Raw genomic sequence first — 23,639 nt, forward strand, 5'->3', positions numbered from 1 at the left:
GCGCTAAGTAGAAACTATCAGTCGCGGTTTTCGCACGGATAAGCTACACCCTGCGTATCCGAATACTCTAAAATAGATGCATTAAATTACGTGACAACGGATCTTCCTCTTAAATTAAAGTTCCTTTTTCTTTCAAGGATATTACGATTATGATTTTTTTTTTTAATGATCGTCGGAATCGAATTAATTGCGGAGAAACGATTATGCTCTACTTTCTTCCGAGAATCAGGATGCGGTAATCGTCAGTGTGCGTGATGATTTAAACGTATGTGGCATAAAGATTCGATGCGAAACCAACGGCAACAAAACGATCGGCATGCCGACTGCGGCCGACACGAACGGTAGCTTCTAATCATCGATTAGAGGCGGTCGTTACGCGATGTGCATAGTTGGACGACCGCTGCGCTGCGCCCGTCGTTCGTAAATCGCTCGCAGCAACGAGCGCCCACGGACGGCTCGCAGATCTCGCGCGATTTCTCATTTACTCGCCGCACGAAATAATCGAGCCATCTGTGTTTGCGTTAGCACGACGGGAGCCAATAACGAGCCGGTCCACACGGCGCTGCCCGAGTAAGTTACTCGAGTGAACGACTGCGTTTGCCGAGGATGTCATTCGATCTTTTCGCGTCATTCCGAATTGCCATACAACCGTTTTTAATTGCAAAAAAAAAAAAAAATTTCTCTCTTGAAAACAGAACAGTACCTTAAAGCGAAACAATCGTTTTTAATTTGATATTTAAAAAATAATAATAAAAAGTATTGGAATATGAGATGAATAGACGTGATCACTTCGAGCGTTGCACCCAACAAAACGGGCAATAACAATGTGAAAATACTGGCGGGCGGATAGGAGGGAGATTCAATATTTGAAAATCCACCGAGATAGCCGTGTACAACAATGCGCGTCGATTACACGCCTCGTCGGGAATTCAAAATTCACAACCACGAGCGTGACGGCCGTTGCGGCAATAATTATGCGGCCGATGGGGGAGATACGTACGATTTGGGATGAGCTGTGCAAATACTGCGTGGGAGATAACAGGCGCGTCGGGATACTCGCCTAAATTAACCCTCTATTAATCCGACAAGTGGGGGATCGCGCGGGCCATCGTAAATTATCACCTACGACCCCCTCGTTTGTGACGCGAATACACGGTCGTGTGACTGGCCGACTTCCATTTTTATGCCGTTTAATTGAATCCTATTGTTTGTAGGCTCCTCTCGGTAATCTAATTCTCCCGCGGCGCACGCTTTATTACTGAACCATTTGGCTAGTGCAAATAAATCACTCTCGGTATATAAATAAACGATTTAAATAATGTAACATATATTTCGTAAAATAAATATCATATATATTTTGTATGTAAAAAAATATTATATACATAAAAATATACATAAAAATCCACAGTGTTTGAAGTTACAAGTAGAATACAAATTTAATTATAAATCGCTCGCGATACATATAAAATAATTATTTGATTAACGTATTTGTAAGACTGGCCGATGTAACATTTCATTATTAAATTTCACCTCGCCTTTAGGCAATGAAATATTAAGAACAAAAAGCCATTCTCGCTTCATTTATCACGCGAGTAAGCTAAAATCATAGTTGCAATTATTTTCGTGTGTAAACAAAATGGAATAATAAATAAGGCCGCTGGACGGTTCCGTTATTACGTGTAATTTCCACTAGTAATAAACGCCGTGAAGAATGCGCAATGCACATTCAACTCATTTGTCATTCAAATTAGTAGTTATTAGCACTTGGGGGTTTTTACCCGCGCGGAACCACCGTCCGATGTAAATTAAACGACTGTATAATTTACCAAAAATCATTATCAATATTAATTTTCGCCAATGTTAAGTGCAGCGTTAGCTTTCTCTGCATCGTGATATAAAATATTTCCTCAATTCTGCACGCAAAAGACGTGTCAGTCGTAAAAAAAAAAAAAAGCCGAGCGAACGAATTCTCAAGAATTAATTGACGACTTAACGAATTTTACGTCGTCGGTGATTATTAAATTATTCCGACGTAAAACATGCGAGTACAAATATCACTCGAACGAAAAAGTGACTTCGGAACCTACATTTAATCCCTCGTACATGGCGTTTCGCGAGAAATCGTTATTTGCAACCGTTGAGCGTTTCGAGCTCGCGATGAGAGACCGGTGAACCGTAGGGCGGATTAACTCTTTCAGTCTACAAGAAGATCGACAAGACCGAACGATTTCGGCTCGCGCGTTCCTTCACGGTAGAGCCGCGGCGTTCTACGTGGCTGGAAATAATAACACTCGCGCGGGAATCGTATTAGGGGGGTGGCTATCTAATTACAGACATACAAATGAGCACGGCGGGCCGTCTCTCTCTCGTCTCGGGCCGCGTTATACTCGCGGCTGGTAGCGGCTGCGATATAGCTTCAGGACTGGCCTTTCGCCTCGCGTAGTGCCGCCGTCGTGTAGTGAGCTACGGAACAAGGAGGACGGGGCCCGTCGTGGTTGCAGAGGGGCTCGGGAGGAGCCCCCTCGTCCGATGAGGTGGCTCGCGCGGCGCGGGGACGCGACAGGGCCCGCTGCCGATCCTGGACCACCCAAGACGAAATTCACTATAGTTTCTTCGCCTTGCTTACGATACTCGTTTTAGGCCCTTCCACTCTTCGCTTTGGCTCTCTGTCTCGCCGTCTTTCTCTTTTCTCTCGGGCTTTGCGCGGCCCTCTCATCGGTACGCTCGTTGTCCCTGTTCCTCTCGCATTTCTCCGATCCCGCAGCCGCGAAATTGTATTACACAGCGTAGCCTCGAGAATTCGATCAATCAGCTTGCGGTCGACCCGTAATGATTGTTTAATATAAATGCATTTTTACGTACTCGACGTGCAAATCGTGAAAATTCCTGCGCGGCATACCTGCTCGTTTTTCTGATCGGCAAATCGATCGAGCGAAAAGAATGGCGAGGCCAAAGAAATCTGTTCTGACGATTCGCGACGCTTGTCGTCGGAATAAATAATCTTGAGCAACGCCTCTCGGAGGGGTACCAGTTTTAAGCGGACGGATTCTTAGGGCAAAGAGGATACGCAGTATTAAATTAAAGTGTAGGACGAGATGCGTATACAGGAGACGACAGTTCGGCAAAAATTCACACGTAGAAGTAATCGCCGGGACAAAAATCTCTCGAGGCAAAAAAAAAAAAAAAGAGAAAGAGAGAGAGAGAGGCCCAGTCGCACGAAACCCGACTGTTAAGCCGGACTCGAGTAAGCGAACGAGCTGAAATACGGTTATGGAGGAATCGCGTGATTAATACGTACCGGCCAGCCGCGAACACAGTCGCGGACGCTGGCACGCGCGTGTGTTACCCGACGAAACGAGAATCCTCTTCTCCTACCGGTGGGCAGCGAGAGAGATATTTCATTCCGCGGTGTCTCCCTTTCGCCTGCCGTTCGCGGACCCGCTTATCGGGTCGTCGTCTCCCGAGGGTTGCCGGAGCCCCCCCAGGTAAAAAGAGGGAAAGAGGGTGGAGGAGTGCCGGCAGTCGCGGCAATCACGCGAGCAGCTCTTACGTCGGCTTTATACGAGCCAGATCGCCGTGATCTGCAATTCTATGATTAAAATTTATGGGCCGAAGATTCGTCGGTAGTTGGAATCGGTCGGTTACCTCTGCCGGGGAAGAAATTACTAACTGGGATAAATTCAATTATTATACCCTTCCTTCCATCGTCTTGGTCTCTGAAAGATCTGCTGTTATGTAGAGTAAACCCAGGCAAAAGATTAAGTATTAATTAGAAATAAAATCAAAACGTTTTATCGTTGAGAATATCATCATAGTTAAGATTAATTTCCTCTCGCTCGCTGTGGTCGTTTCTTACTTTAAATATTTTCTTTTTCTTTCTTTCTCTTTCCGATCGATTCTCATTACGGGTAATCGCGATATCAAGACACGCGTCGCTGCGAAATGGCGCGGCGTTTCTCGCCGAGGAATATCGATGCCGTGGCTCGATCCGCAGCCTCGGGATCTCTCAGCCTAACAAGGACAAACGGGTGCGGGCAAAACCCATAACTTTATTCGACGACCATCGAAGACGATGTCGACAACAACGCCAACAACAACAACAACAGCGGCCTTTATCCGGGTCTGTATAGCAGGATCTCTTGATATTCCTGTCGTGAGTCGCCGCGCAGGCTGCCGATGGTTGGCCGTTTTCATCCACTTGCCCTCTTCGTCGGCCCTTTCCATTCCCCTCTTCCATCAATGGAGGGCCGTGGGGCCGAGAGGTGAAACGCACGGGGAAGAAAGCGGGCCCCGAACGAACGAGAGGAAGGAAAGGGACCGACGGGATCTAAGGTCCGGCCTCGGTTCGCCCGGTCTCAGGCTTAGATCGGACCCCGGCACATCCAAGGCGCCGCCCATTTTTTTATTCCACCCATCAAAAGAACCCGGGAGATGCGAAGATCCCCCGATTCGAACGGCCGACCGCGGAATTCGCGGGCTGAGCGGGCTCTCAAACGGGACGCGTTCAGATTCTGTCGTCGGTGCTCACTCGGAGGAATCTCGAGAAGGTCCGCCGTACGAGATTTTTCATTCTGCCTCTGGGCTCACAGAATCTAAACGAGACTCCGGGTGCCGAATGCATAAAGAACTCGATCGTTCAGTCTTTCTTTTCGACCCTCTTCTCTTTTTCCATGATAATGGAATCTTCATCGGAGCTAGAACAGTACAAGACGTTCGAGCTACTCGTAATTGATTAATAAAGCACGTCGAATGCGTTCACGTCCCTTTTAAATTAATAATTTCTCCTGCTTTTATATTAATTTTGTTACATTAATGCTACGCAACTGATATTCATAACGACATTGTCGTATAATATTAATTATATTTAAATTTTTTATTAACATAATATTAATCTGCATAAATATATCTTACCACATAAATTTTTATTAGGTTATATTTGGCATAACTTTTTAAATTAACTGTTGCTACGACTAGTAAAAGTTACCCTCTTATAAATAATGAAAATAATAAAAAAAAAAAAAAATTTGTAAGATTGTTTTAACGTACTAGATTATATGTATAGAAAATTTTCGAATAAGAGACGATGATTTGATCTCGACCCTAAGATTGTTTCATCAGAATGAATCGATTAAGGTTCTTTTCGTATACCTGGGCGAACCGGTGCACGTCCTGCTGGCTAGTAATAATCTTTACCTACAAAAACGTATCTATATGTATACCCCCGCCTATCGGTTCACATCAGTGGGAGAGATAATTATTTTTCTTTGTGCCTGCAACGTAGGATACCTATGCCATGTGGAGAAAGACCGTACCCGTTTTCATGTTCCTAAATTAACCCGGACAAAATGGTGTCGGCTTTTAACACAGAAAATATCCATTCATTGAAAGCTTACCTATTTTAAAGATAACTCCATTTTGATCGAGTGCTTTGCAAATAATCACTTTTAATTTGATAAATTTCCTTAATTTTTTTTTTTTTTTTTTTTTTTTTTAAGTTTTACGAAAAGATTAAACTATATTTTATTTCAACCACGTCAAAATTTATTTTTTACTCGGATAATGATGCAAATTTTTTTTTTTCGTTAAATGTTTCAACGTCAGCGAAAAACGATGCGGTACTCGCGAGAACGGGAGGGTTGGGTATCGGTAATTCTGCAGTGATTTATGCGATAACACGCTCCTTTACTACCGGCGATCACTTCACATATTTATTGCCGGTAAAGTTTTCGGGTAATGGTAGCATTAGAAAGTCTTGGCGTAGTTGCTAAATGTCGCTTAGGTATTCGCTGATGCTTATAGCTTTATGGTAAATATACGGGATACCCGACGAGTCCATAAAATAGAGAGGGAAAGGTAGTGTGAGTGCGCCTAACAGGGGGAAGGGCGATGGATGAAGGGTCAGAGAGGAGTCGGGACAGAAAAGGGAGGAGATAGGGACAGGAACACGGGTGCACATCTGCCGCTCGCCATAAGGTGATACCAGAAAACGCTCTCGGCTCTCTCTCTCCCTCTCGTCTCGATGGCGGCCCGTAGATCGATCCTGCCCCATACGATACGAGAACGCCTTCCGTGGTGTATGGTGCGCTGCAATTCGTGCCAAGGTACGGCCACTGACGTACGAGGATTTTGTCCCCGCGAGATACGTCGTCGACGTCGGTATTTTCTCTCACGAAAACGACTTCGTAAACGAGCTTTTCTTCCTGCCATTACGTTCTTTACGCCGCGTTGTAGATGACGAAGATACGAGGAAAATTTCACGCTGTTAGTATATTAAAATTTTATTAAAACGCAGACTTAATAAATAGCGGAGAGTCATTCGGAATGATTACTTTGAATATTCCAAGCGTATAAAATAACGTCAAGATTTTTTTTTACGTTTTTTTTATTTTTTAAAGATGTGTTCCGAAAAAGTCTTTGTACTACTGTTAAGTGTGAAGGTTATTATACGGCTGTTTATCGAAAAATATTAAAGAAAAAAAAAGTTATACAGTCGTTTTTAAATGCATCTTCACGATTTAAAAAGCGTATTTTTTTACCTCTTGCGTTTGCAAATTTCTCGGTTCTCTTCTCATACAGTAAACGAGTAAACAAACCGTTAAACGACTAACCAGGCAATTAGGGAAACGAACTATCGGTGGTACGTGCACGGAAACTCGAACTCGTCCCGATATTTCGCAGGTGAATAAATTACCTGTCATATATTCTCTCAGACTCGGCACATCGCGCCTTCGTAGCCGCAGATTGCGAGGAGCCGCCAGCGGTAAATTGCTAAGTGTGTCTTCGCGTATATACGCACGAGACGTAGGTCTAGGTGTTAGAAGTGTTAAAAGTTGAAAATATCAGCCGTAATAAACGCAGAAAAAATTTGTATTTTAAATACAATCATTTATCAGATTTTCTAAAAAAAAAATTTTTTTAATAAAAAATAAAAATAGTAAGTCGAGCAAGTATTAAAAACAGTTATTAAAATTTTTCGATTTTTCTAAGCAAAATTATAATCTCGGGGGCTATTAATGTTTTTCAAAAATTAAAGCGGCGTTTGAAAGAAACCGTAATCGTGGTCTAAATTTATTTTCGAATTTACAAGGGAAAGCGAACAATTTTTGTAACACGCCACATTTGTATGCGTGTGCATAGGCGTGCACCCGTCACCGGGATTGTGCAACCTGGAGTGTCAGCGGGTTCGTCGAGGTTCGTTAACTCTCAATTTTGCGGCAGGCCGCACGAGTCGACCCGATCGTTTCGTTCGACTTCGCTTGTCGTTACGTACGTATGAACGGCAATATTTGCAAGCGTCTTAACTCTGTAAAAAAAATCTACTTTCTGCACTGACGCGCCGTTAATGCTCCAGCGATGAATTACAGCCGCGGTTATTCCAGTAATATTCGCCAAGCGGAAATTTACATCAGCTTTATCCTTTACACATTTATTCACCTAATCTCGTTATTAGCGATAATTAACTCGGAAAGTCAGAGATGTGCATTAAAAGGAAATATTAAAAAAAAAAAAATACAAATCTTATTTTTGAAAATTCGTTCTATTTAAAAAAAATTTTATTGTTTAATATACATGTCTACATTAAAATTTTTCTTTTTATGTTACAGTCGACTGTAGAACTCCACAACTCCGCTGTTCATGCAGATTGGTAAGTTGCAGAATTTTTTTTTTGTGATTTATAATCGAGACTTTAAAATTTTATTAAATTTAACTTGCATGATTAATTAACAACAAGATTAGTAATATTACTGAATTGCTGGATTTATCAATGTTACGTCATGCACCCACGCGCGAAAAGTTAGAGTTTCGCATGAAACTTATTAGAAGTGTACACCAAAAATATTCTCGAATGAAACAACGTTACTTCCACTGCTGCGTATGTTTCTTGACATTAAAACCTGTCGCTTTAATAATTTTTTTTTCGTTTTTAAAATATGCATGTTTTTTGCGAGCAATAAATTTTCCAGATAATAATGTCATGTGTAACCGCATGATAATTGTACGTCGCGAACGAATTTAATAGCGTAACGTTTAAACTTTGTGAAGCGTCCGCGACGATAAAAAAAAAAGCTTGCGTTTTAATCGAAGGGCAAAAAAAAATTAGGTCGGAAATGCGAAATCTCTATCGAAGGTAACGCAAGTTGAGACGCGTAAATCGAAAGATAGCGACGAGTATTTGCAACGAGCGAAAGAAAATGAGGAAAGAAACGAAAGGTAAACGATTGAAAAGAGAGGCAAGAAGATCGTAACACGACTCGCGTGCCAAGGTCCGCCATGTTTCGAAGAAGCCCACTACCGACGAAATTAACCGTACGCGTTTACTCGAGGACAAAAACTAATGGCTTTCACGCTAGCCACTCAAGATTAATTAACGAAACAACTAAAAATGGCGACGTTCGTGTTCCGGCGGCAAGGCGTCCGCGGCCATATAGAACGGGATTCTGCACATTCTTTCCCTGGACTGCAGAAGATATATGCGCATAAAATTTGAATGGGAAATAGGAAGCACTTTTTCAGTATAAAAATATATAATTAATACAAGTATGTGGTACAGAGAGATAAGAAAGATAAAGGAAGTGCAGAATATAGTAGAGACATTTTTAAGATAACTCAATTTTACATTGCCCGATTATTCCCGTTCTTTCTTTGAACTTTTTGTATAGAGATCGAGCGATGCTACGTAATATTAAAAAAAAAAAAAAAAACGCATTGAAAGGGAAGAAAAAGAGAACAAAATATGAACCTGGTACGGGAAGTTGTACTGTTCATATTTCATTAGTTGTGATTGCAGGTATTATAAGATAGGAAATTATTTGAAAGAAAGCGAGACTGTCGTTATTGCTAAAAGACGTTCGATGCTAAATAGCTTTATTTATATTCACGTTAATCTTCGAAAAGCAAGCTGTCAGTTTGTCCTAGGACGCGACGCGACGCGGACGTCTCGAAGTAGGGATCGTACGCGCGGATGATCCGGACAGGCCACGGGTTTCGGCTTTCGGAGGAAGACGTAGGCGAGTCACGCGACAGCTTGACAGACAGACATTAACGATCCACGATGGATCCGCGTGATTGCCATCGCCCGATCACGCACACCGGCGCATATCGGCCTCTCTCGGAGTCGCGCGGGGGAGATCGAGACTCGAAACGATCCTCTCGTCATCGAACCGCGCGCGTTTGTGTTTTGCGGTTGTATGCAAACAGATGGGAAATAAGAAGGAAGAGAGGAGAAAAGAAGAGGGCTCGCCGTATTTCGAAACCGGGGCATAAATTGCATGAAATAATGTGTATGTACTTGAACCGCGACACAAGTCGAGTGCACAATACTCGATTTACTTACAAAGCATCATATATATTGTAATGAACGAGCTTTAAGTGACGATTGCCAGAATGGCTCTAGTACACGCGATTACGCAATGTATAATTACATGTCGCCGACAAAGAGGATATCACCTCGCGTAATTGCTATTGCTATAAATTACACATATTACCATTTCAGGCTCCATTATCCTCCGATTACACACCGTAATTTTAGTCGGTTATAACTGCGTCGGTGCCATTAAGTATCCAAACTCATTACATTTTTATTCCGATAGATATACACCGAATTGCACGAGCGATTTTACCTTATATTAAAATTTCAAATTCAGGGCATTAATATAGATTTTTTTTTCTAATAAATTTCGTTAACTCTCAATCTATTCGCAAGCCTGGCAATTATTTGCGAGAATTACGAATTACATGCACGGGATTACTTAATACACTTCTCTATCGGCGCAACATTAATCAGCATTATGAGGCGCATTTATCCGACGTACCCGCGAAATAACGTAGCGTAGTATTCGACGCGCCAGTCGTGCGAATCACGGTCGCATTAATGCGCGCGGTAAAGGCCCAGCTGTCAAATTATCGAAGCGCCGAGCATTCCTCTTGAAGAAATTCATCTCCATCATCCTCCCTCTTAGCGGCCGCGATCCCGCGGGATCCTCCTCGGCCTTCGCGAGCTCTCGCGGCCGCGCTCGTTGTTCCGTCGTATATACCCTTCGGTACGGTACCCGCACACACGTACACGCTTTGCGAGGGTCTCTCGGATGTCTCGAATGGCGCGCACCTCGCATGGTGGTTTCCACACGCGTAATCACCTGTCTCGTCCATCATAAGGCCCGTACCTGGCCAGATGTAATATGCCGTGGCCCACGCAAAACCCGTCCGACGTCCCAACGTTTCAACACACGCCCACGAGCGGTCGGCTCGCTTTCAAAATGTCGTAAGTCAAATTGCCCCGGAGTGCACCGTTTCATCATCTGGACACGCGGGCACCGGCCGCGGCGCGTCCATTGCCGATTGCGTTGTGCGCGCATCGCGTTGAAGGCTCGGGCTCGATTGGTGCGCGTGGGCGTACGTGCGGCGTGCGTATACGCGTCACCGACGGACAGGCATATCCGCGATTAAATGCGCGAGATCGCTGATTAGCAGCCGCACTGGAACTCCCGCTCGTTGCCATCCTTAGCGAGGATTCCCCGTATCGAAGAGACAGAAACCGATCGACCTCGTAAGAAATCAGTTAATTACGATCGCACTAATCGTCAACCGCTTAGCTAAAAAAAACGTAGATCTCGTGTCTCGTTAAAAATGCATCTTGGAGAGAAAAAAAAAAGAAAAAAAAAAAGAGCGTGATTCATCAGCAGGCGTAAGCACGGGTCCGACATTCAGCTTCGGAAATGTAAAATTGCCTTCTCAATTAACATAGATTAGACCACATTGCGGTAGCACGGAAATGTAGGGAAGATCCGAGATGGCGAGCCATCTCGCCAGAAATATGATACGTATCGTATATCTAAAAAGACACCAGCGGCGTTTCATTAAGCATACTTACCGCGTCGGTACGCGAGCGAAAAAATCTGATGGTGAATTCAGCTTGTAACTCTTGCCTGCGGGCTGTAATCTGACATTGCACGGTCGCGACACACAAATCGTACTTTTTACTCCACCGAAAGGAGAAACATGGAAATCAATAACACAAAAATATAACAACAGAGGGTTGTGGGAATAAATTTTATCGCCCACTCATATTTATCAGATCGATCTTATTTAATATCTTCGATTGCGTAACATCAAATACGCACAATTGCAACCTTTGATACAGAATTCTAGTGGCAGCCGCTTATACGGAAGAAAATAAAAGGGGGTGGTTTATATCCCTTCTAATCGCCCGCTACTTTCTTATGCAAAATACATCGTTGCACACGTTTCCAACTTGTCCCTCGCTAGCGTACAATTTTCTATTCCTCCGTGCAACGGAATAAGTTTTTATATTAAATAATCTCGCAACTTTAGGCGGTACAGCATGAAACGAAATGACCGTAATTCCTTCAAAGGGGACCTTCAATTTCAACGATATCTAACCGCGGATTTGAAAGATTTTACGTATGTGTGCGCGACGTGTAGTCACGCAACAAATTGTCGCCGAGGTATCAATAACCCCAGATAACGCGCATCTTAAGCGCCAGGGTAAAGTCGCGCATCGCCTCGTCTCGGCCTTCCCGACTCGTGTTCCCGTCCCCAGTCGACTTTGAATAACGATCCATGACGAATTCGACGGACGGCCCCACACCTGAGCCGTTTTACCGGCTGGTATTCATCCGACAGCGGTGCTCCATTTACACGAGACGCTAGATACAACGTGGGGAGGAAAGGGTGGCAACGTACATCGGCAAAGAAGAGACGTAACCGGTCGCTAGAAAAGCGTGAAAATTTCGGAATTCCGGCACAAACACCGTAGGTGGTCGTTCCCCTTTCTCAGTAGAATTCTCGCCCTCTTTCTCTCTCTTTCTCTCTTTCTTTTCCTACCCTTTTGCGCTTCTTTTTTATTCGGGATACGTTTCTCCTTCGTTGTTTCACGGCGAGTTATGGTTTTCCACGGTGCGCCCGTTGAGTGCGGTGAACCGCGTGCGCGCAGCGCAATTTATCAAAACCGGAGCTGAGGTAGAAATAAGGTTTTCGAGTATCGATACCGTAGCTAAGGATTAAACCGATAACGATCGCCGGCCACGGTACGCTTCGGCTTCACGTGTCCGGCGTAATTAATTGCGTCGACGTCTTTATAGTGATACGCGCGTATTCCTCCGGCGCGGCTATTTTTACAGCAATGGCGCTCGCCGGGCAATTTAACGTGATCTATCGATGGTAGAAGCGGCTACATAGACATTCCTTCCCTTTAGGCATCGCGCTATCTAATGCAGTAATTATTAATATTGTTCCGTGATTTATGCCGTGAATTCACAGATATAAATAATTATACAAGTGCTCGTGGATTTAATACTTTAATATATCGCGTACATAATTTACTCAATTGGTGTAAAAGAGCTTACTTTTAAATCGTTTCTTTTAACGATTTCTCGGTAACATGTCTTGTTAATAAGATACTTACTTAATGAGTTCTCTGTAACTTGCCTCCAATGGCACGAAAAAAAATTTTATTATTACGTAAGCGAAGAATAATAAAAATTTTTTGTTTTAACGTGGTTAGAAATAGAAAGACACTAGTTATTTGCGACAGCGTATGTTCAATTTTTACAATGTCGTCCATCCGCTTACGTTATTTCAAGTCTTGCTGGACATTTATTTTTGGAAATGCTTTGTTAGCACCGATCGCCACCAATGATCACTAGGGTGCCAATGGAAAGTCGAGCACTAGTAGCACAAGACCACCGTCGCAGTCAGCTTATTTTATTCATACCTTTTTAACTTATTTAGACATTTTTTCTCCCGACGCACAATTGGCATCTTCTACAATTTTGTACTTTTTAAAAGATCCTTACTTTTCTTTTAAATTGGTGTCTATTGTCGCCACAAGTGACTCGGCAGTTTTGCACATTTTTCTCCGTAAAATCTTTTCACTCATCTTTACGCAAATCATATATCACTCCTCACGAAGATCTTGAATAGTGAAAAATATTTTTTTTAAGCGGAAATATAGGTAAAAGCTACTGTAATAATTGAGATAACTTCACAGATTTTCTTCGAAAAAAAAAACCCATTTTTAAAATATTCACCGAAGAAAATCCTTTACAATAGATCACGATCAACGTAAAACTACACGTAGAGTTCGACTTTTTATTTTTCACTATACGAATACCAAAATATGATTTAGTCGTCTATTAATTTTATAAATAAACTCAGTACAATCGGTACGATATTATATCTTCATCTTAGTAAAAAAAAAAAAATTTGCTATCTTAATTATTAAATCATAATTATTTTCACAAGTAAGAAGATATACATTTCTGTTGTTTTGATTGCGCCATGCATCGCACGCAAATCCAGCCTCTCGTTTCCGGTCGCGGAAAGTGCGTTGATTTCTCCCTGGACTCGCGAACGAGACGACAAAGAGGAGAGTAAGACGCATGGCCAAGAGAAAGAAAGAATAAAAAGATAAAAAAAAAAAAATGAAATCTAAATGCAATATGCGGCGCGAATGTTCGGCAACCAGCCGGACCAGCATATGTATCTGCACGAGTAAATACGCGAAGACACGCCCGTCGCAATTACACGAGTGCCTGCAAGTATAATGAGGCGTGCGTTTCATTGTGATTTATGCAGCAGCTGGGATCACATTTATGTGTGTGTGTACGTGTGTCTCTCTCGAGAGGCCATCTCGAGCTCTCCGTCTTTCGCCTCTTCTCATGCTCGGCTCGACAAATTCATAGTAAGTCAACGACACGCGGAATTAAAACGCGATCAAAAACCCACCGGCCTGAACTATCGAGCTAATCAGCCAATCATTGAAAAAGAATTTTCTTAGAATATAGCGCTCGGCACGTGTTCTCACTCCTATAATCTGAAATAAATTAGAAAGCGCCAACAGCAACGGCTCTTTTTTAGTACGGATTATTTTCAACTCCGATCCTGTTGATATTAACCCCACCGCCGATTGCGGTCAAACGCAAGTAATTCAATTATTAATAAACGCACAATGTTCGGCCGTTTCGCAAGAGATGAAAGAAATAACAGCATATAATATACCTTCTCGGTTGTATCCACGTGCACCATAATTAGATGTAAATTCGCCGCCCACTTGTCTTGATTGATTCGCAAATGTCGTATAATGGGGCGCTAGGAAGGTTAATTTGTTGGTCGCGCGTTAAATATGCAATCTCGCGGGGGGATCATCATCGGTTCTCGAACGAGGAGGTTTCACATTAAGCGACTCGCGTGGCAATCGTCGTGACGCGGAGAGAGATATTAACCCTTAAAGACTGTAAATATCAATGCGCAATAAATTACGCTGAATAGACGAAATTATAGGCGGCTGGCCGGTGATTTAACGATGATTTTTGCACATCGCTACATAATACTCTGTTATTAATATTTTTTCTTCTTCTGTCTGCCGTTCATGCGCGTCGAAATAATAATATTTTTGGTGGACTTTGTCTTTAAATTGCATAGAGTTAATACAACGCGCGGGGTCTCCTCACGCATGGATACACATATGTGATAGTTGCATCACTAGGAATTCATCGTCGGAAAAATATAGTGCCCAGTACTTGACGTTTCGCTTAGAACACTTTATCATCAGTTTCTAAAAGCGCTTGATATAATTTTAAATATTTTAAAGTACATTTCGAATTGCTTTAAGTAATTTTTAATTTTTTTTTTTTTTTTTTCCGAGGAAACCCTCAATAAATGTGAAGCAGTAACGCAAACAATAGTTTCGAACGTGGCAAATCGATCGGATAGCTTAACGTTAAGACAGACGTGTAATAGACATAAAATGATGAATTGATAATAGACAGCGTTCATAAATCCGCGGTCTTATCTTACATCGCGTCGTTAATTCTGCATCGACAAATACAGGCGCAACAACCATTTCGTGTGTGACTTAAGCGATAAATTGATCGACCTAAACAACTCGTCAAAATGCTGACGCATGACCCGCCCGACATGACAGGCGTCATGGACCTTGCGTGTCTCGTTCAGCCGGTTTAATACTATTCGGTTACATGTATTATTCAATCAGCCAATAAGAAGGAAAACACGCGATTTATGGCGCGGTTGAGAGCGGACGAATCTCAATTTCGATGGACAGATCGCGCATGAATCGTGCCCCTGTTCCTCAATTACAAGTATGAACATTTAAAAATAAAATTCTTAAAATGTTGACAATTAAATATTTCGCCCAAATAATTAATAAGTATAAATAAGTAAATTAATAAATTTGAAGCTTTTAAGAAATCAAATTTATGAGAAATGACACCCAAGCGTGCAATGAGAATTAACAATAATATATTGATAACTAGACGATAATAAATTTAAAACTTGTCTTCAAGAATCATCACTGACGCTGGAATCAGTCGTTGTCGTGTCGCGTGAATGGCTAGGTTCACCGAAAATCATGCGATTTTTTCTACAAGCTCCTGCACTGCAATTCTTTAACGTATTGCTGCATTTTTTCAGATCGCACTTGAATCCCAATACCCGTTTAACTCCAATCTCGTCCCGCACAGACTTTACTTTAGCGACAGCTTGTTCTGTAGTTTTCTTAAAAATTGGCAAAGCGCTCTGTTAGATGTTACATGTTGAAAAGTCCTCAATTCCTGCAGAAATGTCTCTGTGACGGAGACGAGAAATGCAAAAAAAAAAAAAAAATGGGACCTGTAACTTCCTCGACGTTTCTTTCATTTTTGTCTTCAGTCGGCCGAACGGCAGCACTTTTCTCATGGTCATTGTCTCGGGTTTCTTTTGACGACAGAATGATTCACGCAATGCCTGCGGTTTGCAACCTGAAGTTCGAGGTCTAAAATATGTGTAAAATATATAATTGATATTAATATCGCCAAAGTCTTTAAGCAGTATGCGAAAAGGTACACACTCGTTTGAGCTGGTTTTTCTACATTCTGCGTTTAATTTTGAACATCCGCTTTTGGACGAGAACGAGTTAATTTTGTCTGCACATTTGCACGATCTTGGTTGTTGTTCCTCAGATAATTTTGTACTTTCCTCCCTCTTCAAAAACATTTTAAATAATTCAGTGATTAAAATACGAATAAATCTAAAGATTCAGGTTTTCCAATTTTTTTTTTCTTCATAAATTTTAAAATATTTTAACTTATTTTTAAAGTTTTAACTTCTTTTATTTGACAAAATTCTCTTACCTCATTAACGCATTGTTTTCTGGTTCGTTTAATCATTTTATTCTGTCGTCAAAAATAATTTATAAGTCTTTACTGTATTGTTAACTTTATACGTAATTGAGAAAATGCTTGCAAATTTCATATCTAAGTCATACTTTCAATCAAAGTAGTCGATTTAGGAGATCTCATAATCGCGTGATCACGAAGTATCACGATGGTCGTTGAACCCATTTTCAATTTATCGTCGAGAGTAAAGGCTGGACTTCTCGCTATAGTGAGAATTTTCTTCATTTCATGTGTCTACATTTACATAATTTAAAGATACAATATCGTTTTCTCTATTTTTGGATTTAGCCACTATTTTAAATTTAATTGATAGCTATATAAACGATAACCCAATCTAACCTGATTGTCATTATTAGAAGATCGATCGTAGATATTTCGAAATCTTTTTCTGAGATTTCTGCAGAACTTAACTAGTCTGTGATATAGAGCCGAAATTATGAAATATTTGGATTATAATAATTAAATTAAATTAATTCACCCGCTCTGTGAACGTAGACAAGAAGTCATTAAACTAAAATTTGGAAAGTTGAATGCTGCAAATCTCGAAGACTTGATTGAAATATGATCGATATATTTTATAACGTTTAATAATATTAAGAAATAACAAAATACTGTTACGATAAATTACTTATTAATATTTTTTAATTTTTCTATAAAAATTTAAATTTCTGAAATTGGCATTATATTAAAATAAAGAAGACGATATAATTTATCTATATTTTGAAATATACACGCTAAACATTTTTGCTTTTAGACTTTGCAATTTTTGTCGGGAGTTTCTGAATACAACGAACGCCTTTTTCAATAAATGTCTTTGTTCTTGGTTTAAAACTTGATACATTTCTAGACGGAATTTCCTAAAAGATAAATAAAATTGATACGTATTAAAATAAAAGATTAAATAAATTGTAATATATATTTAAAAAAATTAGATTTATTAATAAAGTTTACGGTTGTTAAATCCACGTTTGATTCACAATCGTTTGCAATGTGCTTTCTGCTTGCTGTATTTTCGTTACTAATTGCCTCTTGGGACTTTAACTCGTCTTCAAACATCGTTCGATCATGTCGCATTTCTCTCGATGGCATAACTGAAAGTTAAAACTTCGTTAAAGTTATTCGCATTAATTTTATATCTAAAGACGTATATATATATTTTTTTCTTTTACTATTTGATCTGTCAATTTGATCTCTATCTTCATATTGATTGTTGTCATATGTATCTTTAAACTTGAGTGATCTCTTTGGTATTTTTCGTTCATCACTTCTATCTTCCTCAGAAAAGTCGGAAGCAACAATGCTCTGCCCACTCGTAACAACTCTTTCATTGTAACGTCGAATTCTTTCGGTACTAAAATTATAATTTTAAATAGCTATGCTTTAAATTTACAAGCAAAAAGTTTACCTTGTAACTTCAATTAAAGCCGATGACATATCGAGACTGTAATGTGGAACTGTGTAAGAGTCCATGTATTCCATTTGATTCGCATATTGCTCGGGTTTCTTTGCTTCGCTCCGCAATTCTTCTCGCGAAGAAGTTTCAAATCTGGCTGCGTTATTATTATTATCATTTCTGTTTCTCGGCATCGATGTCACAAAACGACTTGGACCCTATTCAAAGATACACATGCATATTCACAAAGTTTTATTTCTATTTATAAAATAAAATTACTTAGCAGCAATTCTGCAAATATTCTATATATTGATTTGCAAATAATGAGCTTTCGCTCATTTGCAATTTTTAACATAAAACCATTAAGTATTTGTACTTCATCAGTGTCTTCTTCAAACAATATTAAAGTAACTGATGACCCATCTAAAACTCCATGCAGATGCGGCAACTTTTGTTGACAACAATCAACTGAACGACTTTTTAGTATTTTCCACCAGGAATTTTCGTCTTCCAAAAATGTCTTAATTTTTTCAATTTCTCGTAAGCAAACCTTCACTGCATGATGAGCACCTTTCAGATCATTAATTTTATCTCTCGATAATTCAACTGAATTATTTGACTGACCTTTGATCTAAATTTAAAAAACAAATTTTTGGTAAAATTTCTTTAATGTTATTTGTTGGGAATGAATTACCGTTCTGTCATGATTCTTTAGTCTCTCAAAATCCTGAACATTTCTCTTTACGTCTAAAGTTTTATTTGCAACGCGATTGACATTGTAGAAACGCGAATTAAATTCGTATTTCAAATCTGAATCAACTTTCGTATTGCATCTGCTTGGCTCGCAGTACTCTCTTCGTCTCCTGACAGACGATTTATAACGGCTTTCCGAAGTGCGTGGATTGAAAGCAGTTGGCGGAGTACGGCGAGTACAAATCCTACATGGAGGTTCCTAAAATGGCAAAATATGACATTCGAAAAGGTGTATAATATCAGAGAAATATTTGCAACAGCCACGTTTCTCTGATAAATACAAGTTTTACAAATTATCTAAAAAAAATCATATTAAATAAATAATTTAATATACACGTCGTTAAAAAATGTAGAATAGGTTACGTACCATTTAGATAAGAAATTGATTAATGTTTTCTATATTTCTTTCAATATTAATAATAATCGTAAGCCATGTCGTATTCGAACATTTTTTTATCAATCGACGTAATTGATTTTTGTGCATGTTTTATTGGCATTTTGTTAAAAATAAATTTATAGACGTTTTTACATTATTTCAAAATTGTGTGTATGTATAACATGAGTACGGTAAAAAAAAAACAGAAAGCTTTAACGTGAAGTGAAACTATTGTTTTAGTCAAAAGGCGAGACTTCAAGTATTCGAGGAAACTTCAAGACATTCGGCACATAATTTTTTTTACGACACGAAAATTATGTGCATTTTTAATTGTAGTACGAAATATAGATTAAATTCTGCAACGCGAGATTTAATTGAAGATTTTTATCAGCTACAGTTACTTAAAAAAAAGGGGGGGCATTATTGTCTCGCCTTAGTTCACGTAAAGATCTGTAATCTCTGGCAGTGTACGAACTCTCTAGCGCGAATAATCCCTCCTTTGAAAAATGATCCAGCCGGCTCATATGGCTACTAAAAAATGAAACGGCATTTGTATCACTACGACGTTTATCCTGAAAATGGACTTTGTGTCCACCTTGATGTCACGCTTACATACTTCTTTTCGCGACACAATAAAGACTCCCACCGCGTTTAATAGTAGCTCTTATACATTTGTTCGCTTTTGCGATCAGCATAACGTAACGTCACACTCAATAAATTACACAACATTTTTCAAATGTTCTGCAAAAAAATATTCTCCTTGAAGTTCTCTCTTATATGTAAAATAATAATAATTATAATATATATCTATTTTTTTTTTTATAAATCGATAAACTAACTTTTGAACATTTTTACAAGATACTTTACATTGCATATGACAAGTATACGTGTATTAGCTATGTCGGAAATTAAAGCATTATAGGATGGTGCGATCGTTTCGGTATTCTAGCCACGTGAAAACTCTCGAGTGGCTTTGAAATCTTAGATCGGAAAGCTGGGTGCTGAAAAGACGAGCTTGTAAACGGTTCGTTTACACGGAGCTCTCGAAACCGGGTGCGTACTAGCTTCGAAATCTTGTTGAAATCTTGCGCGACCGAACGACCCGCATAATTGCATTGTGATGAGGAGTCGTAAGCCACGCACGCACGATCGCATGGCTGATTTACCATGAGGAAACGTGGAAAAAAAATAAAGGAAAAAAAAAGAAGAAAAAAAAGTCAACGAGAAATCACGAAACTCTCGAGAGTATCATGCGCCGCATTCTCTCCATTCATTTGCAAAGGAGCGTGGCACTATGAGATCGTAGATGGGATCGTTTTCTCGCGAACGCGCACCCGTCAGATGCGGCGTCGCAATAGCGCCGAAATTCGGTCATTCAGGTGCAAAGTAGGGTGAACCCACTATTCTCTCCTAATCCCAATACCGATTTCTCACACAATCGCTCTGGGCGTCGCGTCCTCTCTTAACTTAAAAAAAACTCTTGTTACTGCCCCGTGAAATTCATTTCACAAATTCGTTTCCCTCCCGCCGCGCTCTCGCGGCCAAGCCCGGCCGTTCCCATATTAAGTAATAAAACCTGAATTATGTACATCCTGCATTTCTAAAACTTACTGAAAAACTATCCGACGATTATTTAACGCTATATCCTGAAATTGAAGTAATATCTAGATCAGTACACGGCACAAAAAGTGCGTTACAAAATTAATATTATTATGAGATCCAACTCGCATGTAGGAAAAATTCATTTTCATCTACGATTTTTCTTTTACGAGTCTTCGGAACAAAGTAAGGAGAAGTATAACCGCATTAAGGAAGTTCCACGGCGAGAGAGCACGTATGTAGCCGGGCGAAGAATGCGACGCGCGCACGATAAAGTTCAGCTCGTAAATCTTCGTCGAATGGATTGTTTGCGGAGCGGAGGTAGCTTGGCGGATGCCCCGAAGAGGTTGCGCCATCCCGAAATTGGGTTATTCAAGTGCAAAGCAGGGCGTCGATAGCGTAGGAGGGCGATCCTTCAACGTCCTCCACGCTGGAGTGCTCACCCGAATACTTTTCCTCGAAAAATACGGATTTCGTTCGCGGCGCCGTGAAAATCGGTTAGCTAAGTTCGTGAATTTCCATGTGAAACGATCGCTGGTATCCTCTTATTAATATCGCATTGTACGTAACATAGTGTGACCACCGTGTTCCTCCCCGTCCACTTCTACAAGTGTTAGGCGTCGTTTCGTGATACCGGGCATTCGATTTGCTTAAAGCTTTAAATACGTGCTTGAAACGCATGACATGAAACCCGCAAACAGACAAAGACATTCTCTTTTACATTTGTGAAATAATTATTTCAACGTAGCGATTTTTTAATTTTTTTTTAATTTAATTTTATTTTTATTTTTATTTATTTTTTTTTTTTTTTTTACTGCATTACGAATATTTTTAAATATTTTATTAATATTTTATAAACGTTTATTTGTCTCTTTGCATTCACATCCTTAAAGGGAAAGCTAGCTTTTCAATAATATATTACACAGAATTCGGCGCTCTCTAAACCAATTGGGTTAGAAATTCGCTTCTCTAGTAGAATTGACAGAAATTGACGCACTGCGGGACGTCGCTTTTTATCAAACGTTTTCACGCCCGACGCCGAACACAGAAGCCACAGAGGACAAAGGAAAGCCGGGCCGTTTTGAAGACGGCGAAAAGCCGGCAAAGTCAAAATAAAGTAATTGTTGCTCCCTTTGTCGTGTTCTCTCCCTCTCTCTTTCTTTATGTCCGCCCAAGCTTTTCTCCTTTTAGTGCTGGCTACGATTTTCCTCGACCGCTCCTTTAATCCCACCCAAGATGTCCCTATATTTCTGCTCGGTAGATTCCCAATGTGATCGTGCATCATCTCTCGCAGCATTTCATAACGCCCCACGGAATTTGACTCTGAAAATGCGTAGTCATCAAACGCATATCCCGATACAGTGTGGCACCGCCACACCTTGAGTTGTACACAAAATTGTATTCCCTGTCACTCTCCACCGTTCTTTTTCGTCAAGTATTGTTTTGCGCGGCATCTCAATAACACGCTCTCTAATCTCGAAACAGAAACAGCAGGGCGCTTAAATAGCTTCTGAAAGATCTCTCTTACCAGTAATAAATATCTAATGAGCTCCTCTTTTACCGCCAGCGATTTTGCAAATAGATACGTCTTTCTTTCTTCCCACGCCTTTTATACGTCAAAAAGAAAGTCCACCGTTGTTGTACCTGACTTTTTAAATATTAGCTTTCAAGTCGCCGCTTCACACTACTTTTTCTTTATATCCGATACACCTATTGCATGTATCGCAGCTACAACGAAGTTTGTAAATGCACGTGACTTGATTTTCTCAGAGCGAGATGCTCTCGCACGGTAAAATGAAAGACCGCCTGTAGTCCGGCGCAAAATTGTTGAAACACTTGAAAAGTATGTTAACGTTTGAATAAAACAGGTGAAAGGTAAAAACTTTTGAGGGGAATCGTTTTGCAAATGTTAATTCAGCCAGCGCGATCGACTTGGGTGGTCACGCCACATAAATATGTTTAAAAGTACACAAAAAAATATCTTTCGGATAAACTTTGTCTCCAGGCTTACTTTTAATTTAATATTATTTTTTAAAGTATTATATTTTTATAATTAAATTGTAATTATGTAAATTTGAGGCACAAAGTTTTAAAGAAAGAGCGCTTAAAAAAGTGAGTAATTAATTTTAAGTCGCACAGTAATTTTAAAGACATAGACGTAACTAAACTAAATGGTAGATGTCATCACTTTATAAAATCGTGCAAGCATTAAGATCGTTCAAAGTCACTTGAGTTCGTGCGTCGCACCCGGCAAACAAGAAGTTTGCGATGCGCATTCTGGGTGGCCACGCCGTTGTGTTCTTAATATTATGCGGATCGTGCAGCTGTACAACATCCCAATTGTGCCTGACACGAAAAAAAAACCTTGTTGTCAACGAGAAAAATCGTCTAAAAAGAGCCATAAACCATAAACATCTTCCTACCATTTATTCTTAAACTCAAATCGTTAGCACATTTTCAGAAGCGGAATAATTTTATGGATTTTGTCAAAATCGATATATTTCTTATTAAATTAATTAAAACTTTTATAAAAAGTGTGTTATCTCTTTTAAAAAAAAATATGTAATAAATTAAAAGCATTTTAGAATTAAAATAATTAACTAAAATATTTATAAAAATAAACAACTCGTAAAATAAATTTTTAAATATCTATCACATTAAAAAATTAAAATAGACTAATATTTCAATCGAAAAGATCTGAATTTTCTTCGTTTTTCTCGGCTACAGCTAAAGGCATCTTCAAATGATGCCGAAGAAGCCACCCTGAACACCAAAAAGTGGTTTTTGCGGTCCCTTTCGTACCTTTACAACGACTGTATAGATCATTGAGTGTCGCTCTGTTTATACCACAGACAACCAAATTATCGTTGGCTCTTTGGGATCTATTAAGTGCGGGTTTTTACAAAAGATCTAAGATGGACAGGGATAAAAGAGGACGCGCGCGTAATATACCTGGACCCCAGGGTTTTAAATTGCTGTCCATTGATGTCACCGCGTATACACAACCGATACCTCATCTAGGTTACCCAAATATTTGACCTATTTATAGCATATTATTTTATGGACCGTGATATACAATATCACGACGGGTCGAGGTGCGAGATACATTCTATTTTATTGTCACCTCCCACAAATGAAGGTTTGAACGCGAAAACGAAATATTTACGACATATCACAGTCTTGTTGCATCTCGTTTACAAATTATATTACGCTTATCACGTTCAGCATTCTAAAAATATTAATTTAATATCGCGATAAAAGCACAATTAAATATTCTCTCCGATGCCAAACTAAATTTTAATATTATTATTTTATATAAAACTGA

General features: G+C 39.9%; 1 protein-coding gene and 1 pseudogene across 3 annotated transcripts in view; one reads left to right on the forward strand and one right to left on the reverse strand.

Annotated features, from left to right (window-relative positions):
- The window catches only part of LOC139111085 (nuclear pore complex protein DDB_G0274915), a 112,948-nt gene that overhangs the window by 51,397 nt on the left and 37,912 nt on the right, over window positions 1-23,639 (forward strand). For all 3 annotated transcript variants that reach the window (XM_070671157.1, XM_070671164.1, XM_070671175.1), the window contains one exon: window positions 7,605-7,645. The gene's annotated coding sequence lies outside the window, so the exon portion shown is untranslated. The remainder of the gene's footprint in view (window positions 1-7,604; window positions 7,646-23,639) is intronic.
- Window positions 14,978-23,331, reverse strand: LOC139113081 (uncharacterized; annotated as a pseudogene).

The sequence above is a fragment of the Cardiocondyla obscurior genome, linkage group LG02 (genome assembly GCF_019399895.1).
Source record: "Cardiocondyla obscurior isolate alpha-2009 linkage group LG02, Cobs3.1, whole genome shotgun sequence".
Classification (NCBI taxonomy): Eukaryota; Metazoa; Arthropoda; class Insecta; order Hymenoptera; family Formicidae; genus Cardiocondyla; species Cardiocondyla obscurior.